This window comes from Capsicum annuum, chromosome 5 (genome assembly GCF_002878395.1).
Source record: "Capsicum annuum cultivar UCD-10X-F1 chromosome 5, UCD10Xv1.1, whole genome shotgun sequence".
Taxonomy (NCBI): domain Eukaryota; kingdom Viridiplantae; phylum Streptophyta; class Magnoliopsida; order Solanales; family Solanaceae; genus Capsicum; species Capsicum annuum.
In genome coordinates this window covers 62,950,355-62,958,157 of record NC_061115.1, presented here as the reverse complement: position 1 = coordinate 62,958,157, position 7,803 = coordinate 62,950,355, and positions in this window count along the sequence as shown.

Here is a 7,803-nt window from a genome sequence, read left to right as displayed (position 1 = left end):
CAAATGGAGTACAAATCGAGGCCCAAATTATCCCTTAAAGTTAAGGAACTCAAGACCTAAATTCTAAGTATTTACATTAAAAAAGGTGGATTTTGATGGGAAAATAATGGGAAATAACTAAGGAGTATTGAACTAGCTTACCTTAGCATTAATGTATAATTTTCCACTTTTATCCAAGCTCTATAGTTTAATAATGGTGGACTGGGACTTAGAAACTGATAGAGAAACACGAAAAGAGAAAATAAATATTGCGAGGAGTTTACTCATCTCTGATGCAAGGCTACCTGGATGCTATTACGAAACTTAAGAAAATAGTTCATTGTGAATGCAAGGCTGTCACGACCTAAGACTACCCCCTAGTCGTAACATGGAGCTTAGAACTACAAGTGATCCAAAGATAACCCATGTACTACCATGATGATTAGGAAACTAATCTAAAATGTATATAAAAGCTAAATTTGCTAAGCAGAAGCATAATCATGTGATAATCTGAATAAATATGATACTGTAAAAGTTTATAACATAATAAATCTGAAGAAGGAACTTGAATTACATATAATTACTCTAACTGACTATCTATGAAGCCTCTACTATACTGATTATAAGTAGGCGGGACATGACCCCAACTATCCCTAATTAATACATATGAATAAGAAAAGATAATACAAGAACAACAATTGACTTGAGTCCCCCAAATAAGATAACACATCATCTGTTGGCTAGAGGCTACAAACTTTCTAACCCTAATGTGTGGGTTACATTTGGTACCTACATAATAAACCCATGTAGTCATAGACACATATATGTGGCTAGTGCTACTGGAATGTACTGAGTATGTGAGATATGCACTAGTCATGAAAATACTTAAATCATTCTTTAAAATAGAGACTAAGCCATTTGATGAAATATGCATTTAAAAAGGTCTGTACGTAAAAACTGTAAGGCATGGTGAGATTTTTAAATCATTAGATGAAAATACTGCTCTAAATTGAGAAGCGGTAGAAACATGAGTACCATATGTAAATCTCAAGTTAAATCTAAATAGGCTGCAAAATTGTGCTGAGGACCATGTATAAATACTGAGCATATCTACATGAACATGTAAAAATGAATGCAGGACCAAGCACAAACATGTACTGAAATAATCTGAATAACTGAATAACTGATATATGAAAACTCGGTCACACAAATCAGAATTGATATAATCTAAATACTGAACTAAAACTGTGGGTGCTAACATTGAACCGACAAGACACAATCTGAGCTACTCGGGGTCCAACCTGTAACTCCAGTTGGAAGGGTGTTAGCACCTTACCAAGGGTACAAATGCTGGCCGTATGGATTCACTAAATAGATGTCTCGAAGGACTAGGGTATCACCCTATACTGGTAGGAGACCCTTAAGAGAGTATCAACCCTATATTGGTAGAATGGACTCCCATAACCTACACTGGCTACGTAGTTTAAGAACATATGGACTGCTACAATAGGTCTCACCCAAGACTGATAGGTGAGCTTTCATCTCTAGATTCAGTCGGTGCTAAGTTCTATTCCCAACTGAACTGAGACATAAGCATAAATTAGTACAAGCATTGATAACTAATATGCTCAGATATGGTATTCTGAGAATAATAATGCATGTATAATCTAAAGTATTTAAAACCATGTAAACTGGTCATAATAAGGCAATTTCATGAATAAAGCCCAAAAAAATTCAACCATTGATCATAATATGGAAATTCATGATTTTGAACATGGAAGTATGATATTCTTGTGGGAAAACATGTATTTGTGGTTTAATTATTAAATAAACTAAAAAATTCGAGAAAACTCATATAGCTTGATCATATGTATAAAATCTTAACTAATATCATATTAAACATGCTTGGACATGAGAATAGCATGAATGATATAATACGGGCACAAGAAATCATGAATAATTACTAAAACATGCTTATGAGTGAAAATTATATCATGAATGATTAAATTTAAGCTTAGAATAACAATTGGGTAAAAGCCCTAATTTACGAAAATCATAAAATTCATGAATAAAAATCATAATTTGGGCATAAGGATGAAAGGATATTCCTATTGAATACCCATATACCCGATTACTTTTGATCCTTTAATTGATGTTTTGGGGATTTGGACTTAGAGATGAAAAAACTCAATTTCTTGCTTTGGAATAAGAGAAAAATCACAAGTTTATTAAGTAATTTTATGTTGTGTTGAGAATGAGGGATTTAGGGTTGTGTTGACTTTCTATTCAGCCTTAAAATAGCATAAACAGCATAGTTTTAGGGTTAAAAGAGTGGAAAAAAAATCAAAGATTCCCTTAGAAACCATCTGGAAGTCATCTGGAAGTAGTCTCGATGACTTAGGTCATGACTCATAGGGTCAAGCCACGAGTCATGAGTTGTGTCGTAGTCAAAATCACCATTTTAACCTCTATTCCTAGATTAAAACTCCCTCCTAACGACCCGTAATGAGACATTACGAGTCATAGTTTGGGCAGCTTTGACAGTGCTTCAGTGTTTTTGCAATAACTTTTTACCCTGATATCAAATTAAGGCAAAATTGATATCGGTGGAAAGATAATTCAAATATCTATGTGTTGGTGGTGTTTTGATCTCAATAATTCTTTTTATACCTAAATTTATGCTCATTTGAAGATGACTATTATTATATTCTTCACAAGAATTTGATCGCTAGGGGATGTTTTTACTTGTCTATAAGCTATGAGCTATTTGTGACCTTAATATATCTAAATCACTATAGAACTATCAAAACATAATGTTTATCTTTCATGAACTTAAAGAATGGTTCTAACATTGGCTTGGATTTTTGAGGTGTCACAATATCTCCCCCTTGGGGTTATTCGTCCTCGAATGAAGACTGACTTAGTTGAAAGAATAGAAAAATAGATATAATCCTTGACACAGAATTCTGAGAGCTGAATATGGACATGATGACTTCATTTCCAACTAACTTTAGCTATCTTAAAATTTTGAGAACACACTAGTACTGTCTGGATGAATTCTGAAGTTCGATAACTAACATGATACTGATTTCTGAATCTAGATACGCTTTATAGTTGAGACTGATTTAGACTAGGAGTAAAGACTTAACTGAATTCAAAATTTGGATGAATGTAAATAAATTACATCATGAAATAGGCATACTCATGAAACTACGAATAGTAAAACAAGATAAAAAGATGGAAAAGTATAGAAGCTTATCTGTCTGGTTGCTAAACTGAATTGTTGGCCATATAGACTAACTCTTACTGAAAGCTTATAACTTAACTGAAGTATTTTTTTCAACACTCTTTGTAAGAAGTTCTAATAACATTAGGGAACAAAGAATTTTGGGTATGATTTGAGTGAGATATCTTAATAAGTAATTGTAACATAGCTACAACTCTATAACAAGGAATATAGGCATATAAAACATAAGCTAAGATAGAATTACTATGACTTAGGTAATGCAACTACTAACTTTCAAGCTTAGCCACACTTCTCAAATACTCCCTCAACTATACTTTTCCCCTTTAATACTATATATCATTTTACGCCACTTATAATTTTTACATGGTTATTGATAACTCCTTCTACCAAATTCTCAGTTGAACTAAATTTTCTCACAATGTTTAAGCCTAACTCAAAGTCACAAGGTACTACACATAACACCATAATACTAGTCTAAACCATGAATTCAATATTTCATGTATTTTCAAAGCTCTTATCTCAAGAATAATACTCCTTACCACTTCAATAACTAACTTCAACCTCTTAATAGGAATTCATTAATGCATAATGAATTTATCTACATATATACCAATATGACTGAAACCCCTTGGGTTTGGGAACCTTAGAAAATTTTTTGGATTTCTGGGTTTTTTGATTGGATACAACTAAGGGGTACTAGTCGTATGAAGGGATACGACTTATATGGGGTGGTTGTATGCTGACCAGTGTTGATTGGTATGTAGGATTGGTTTATGGAATGGGTACGACTTGGGTTGGTAGGAGTCGTATGGTTGTATACGTGTGTCGTTTGATTTTGGTTTTTCCTTTCTTAATCTGAGACTTACTACCTTAGATTTAATCTGAGTATGAGTGGCTCATCATGATCTAAGATCTAGGGTACGAGTCATATCGTGGACTCGTACGTTGTTCAAACTACCTCTGATTTTATTCTGCCAGGGTGCGAGTAATGGGTACTGGTCGTATGGATAGGTACAACTTGATTCGGGGTAAATTGTAGGTTGGACAGTGTTAGGTCCAAGGAGGAGGCCTAGGGTACAGTGGTGGGTTCTACTCGTATTGGAGGGTACGACTGATATGGGATAGTCGTACCCTATTGTTGACACCCAATTTTGTCCCGTCTTTCTTTCAAGTCGTATCTTTGCACTTCTAAATAATTTTGATAACTTAAAACAAAAAAAAACATATACGTATGATATTCTTATAATTAGGAGTTTATGAAAGTCCTGCAACTATTTATATTTTTAAAACTAAGAATTATCGGTATTATTATTATTATTATTATTATTATTATTATTATTATTGTAGTCATATGTTAAATTATAGTTACATTTTTTTAAGCTTTCGCAAAAAGATATTTATTTTAATTGAATAAGTATTTTGTGACTTCTTTCTTTATAAATATTACTTATTATTTTATCATGCAACTTTGTTTGAATATTTGTATTTTAATTTCAAATGATTTTTGTCATTTATTCAGATATTTGTAGCATGATTTATTAAAAGTGTTATCTAAATTAATTTAGAAAACCCAAATAGCATAAGAAAGAAGGTATTTTTTTTAATTAGCCCAATTATATAATATTCATGAAATTTGGCTCAATTTCAAGATATGACTCATAAAGTCCATCCTTTCTCTTCCCTTTTTCACCTCATTGCCTCGTAGATGCCATGTTCGCGCCACATAAGGCACCACATGGCCTGAACACACGTCTGCCACACTTTTTCATATCCTTGCACACACTCAACAACCCTCGCCACATGTCTCCTCCGGATTGGTTGGTCAAACCCCTCCAAAAGTTTCTTTTCAGTTTAAATCTTTTTCCCGCCTCAAAGTGTAGCTAGGGGTGTGCATCGGTCGGTTCGGTTCGGTTTTATGTGTTACTGGTTTGATTATCGATTTTTGGTTTTTAAATATGTAAAACCAATAACCAACCAATAAGATATTTTCTTATCGATTTTGGTTTATCGGTTTTTGATTCGTAACGGTTTGATTTTCGGGTTAACCAATAAGAAAATACTCATAAAATAGAAATAGTAACAACTAACATAAAAAAATAAAATCTTAGTTACCGCCAAAATCCTACGCAATGCATTTTAGTTTACAAGAATCTTCAAACTTCAACTGAATGTTAGTTCAAAAAAAAACTAAATCATAATTGTTGGAAGCTACTAAATGCTTCAAACTTTCTAATACGACAATACCCGAGCTTTATATTGTTCCTTTGTTACCCTGAATAGGTTAATACTTTGTGAATCACTGAATTATGAATAAATAGTGCATGTATGTATGTATGTATGTGTGTGTGTGTATATATATATATATATATATATATACTTGTTTAGGATACACGCCCCGCGTGTGTACCTCACTTCAATGAGTTTAATTTTATAAAATCACTTCGATATTATAAAAGAAAATATGCCCTAGACATTATAGTAGATTTTGTATTTAAACACATCTGATATCAATAATAATAATAATAATAATAATAATAATAATAATAATAATAATAATTCACCAATTTTGCATTATCAAAATTTTCAAGTTAATACTTTTAAATTACAGGAACATATTCAGTGTAGTCTCACAGGTGATATATTGAGATTATAAACATCAAGAATATACTAAAACTTTAGAAAAATTACCTCAAATCGCAAACAAATTTTTTTCTTCAATCATAAGCTATCTCAAATTTCACAAAAAGACTTTTCAATTATCAATTATTATCAATAAGACATGATAATTCATTTATTGTAAAATTCAAGAATATACTAATACTAAAATTCTTAAAAAGACTTACCTCAAATCACAAGTAAATTTATTTCTTTAATCATAGATATTATCAATATTTCAATTGGTAAAAAATTTTTAGTGTACTTGTTTTGCACGTTTGTCTTGCATTAATAAATGTTATGTTTATTTAAATGTCAAGTAAATATGGTATCTCAAACTATACTACGAAAAGTTTTATTGTTTTCTTAGTTTGCAAGATTTATGATGACACACGTGAAGCTTATCTTATCTAATGTAAAATTTATGTGAATTTATAAAGATAAATATTTTAGTTTAGTTACTTTCATAAAAAAATTCAAAAATTTAAATTTTTAAAAAAAATATAAATAAACCAGCCAAAAAAAATTCTTTTTAAAACCTAAAGAGTTTGAACTCTTCCAAATTTAGGCCTGTAATATACTGATGGGGAAGTATTGCAATTTTGCTACTTCCTTTAATCTCTCACCATCTTGCAAGCATGATATTTGTGTAATGACTTTGCATGGTCAAGAGAGAAGCTGAAGGGCCAAATTGTGACAACTCTTTCACAAACATAAATCTATTTAACTCATAATGAGTTTTTTCGTATGATTGCATAAGCTAATTTGTTGTTGCTTCATTGGCCCAATAATGACAGCAGTTTCCAATCTTATGAACAAATTTGAAAATTATGGTAACTCACCTGTTTTATATCTTTGTAAACTATTTCACAATTAATTATAATTACATTTTAAATATATGATTACTAAATAAATTGGATATTGTGCAAACGAATGTAAAAATATATGAAAGTCAATAATAGAGATAAATAAATAATTTATGAATTACACATTTTAAAAAATATTCATTGAAATTATATAATAATCAATCTGTGATTACAAATAATATTATCTATAAAATTACACATTCAATAACAAATAAAGAGAAATAATATTAGCATAGATTATGAGAGAATTTCTATTTTTATTTAACATTTACATAATCTACCTATACACATTGGGCAATAACTTAATAATGTAAAGTGAATTTAGTTAGAGTTACACAATGGTCTCTGTCCTGAATCCCAGAAAGAATTATAGCGATGTTCATTCGAAAGACGTCATTTAATAACTCAAACCTCTGATATACCCTTACAACTGGATTAAATTCAAATTATGAGCATATTGATGGGATCTAAACAATGTAGTGTCATGTGAAAGCTAACACAAAAATTTTGAGCAACAATAACAAAGAAAAACTTGTATGAGGACTACATTGTGAATTTGATTGTATAATGAATTTGGTTAGAGCTACACAATGGTCTCTTGTTCTGAATTTCAAAAAGAACCATAATGATGCCCACGCGAACGACACCATCCAATAAGTCCAACCTCTTGATGCACCCTTAGAACACGATTGAACTCAAATTGTAAGCACATTGATGAACCTACACAACATGAAATCGTGCGAAAGCGCTAACAAAAAGACCTTGAGTGATAATAACAAAGAAAAAAATTTATTTGAGGCCTATATTGTGAATGTTATGTTGTATCAAGAAAGAATTCTTAATTATAAAAATTTAAAACTTTTTCGTACAAAAAAAGAATAATCTAAATATGGTAAATTTTTATTTTTCTTCTATAAATTAGTTATTAATATTAAAATAATATGATTGGTGTCCTTTTTAACTTCAAATTTGTATACGTTTTTTGATGTCCCTTTTCACTTTAACTTTGTATTCTTTCCTTTTAATTATTTAATTTTTAGTAAGGTTTAATATCCC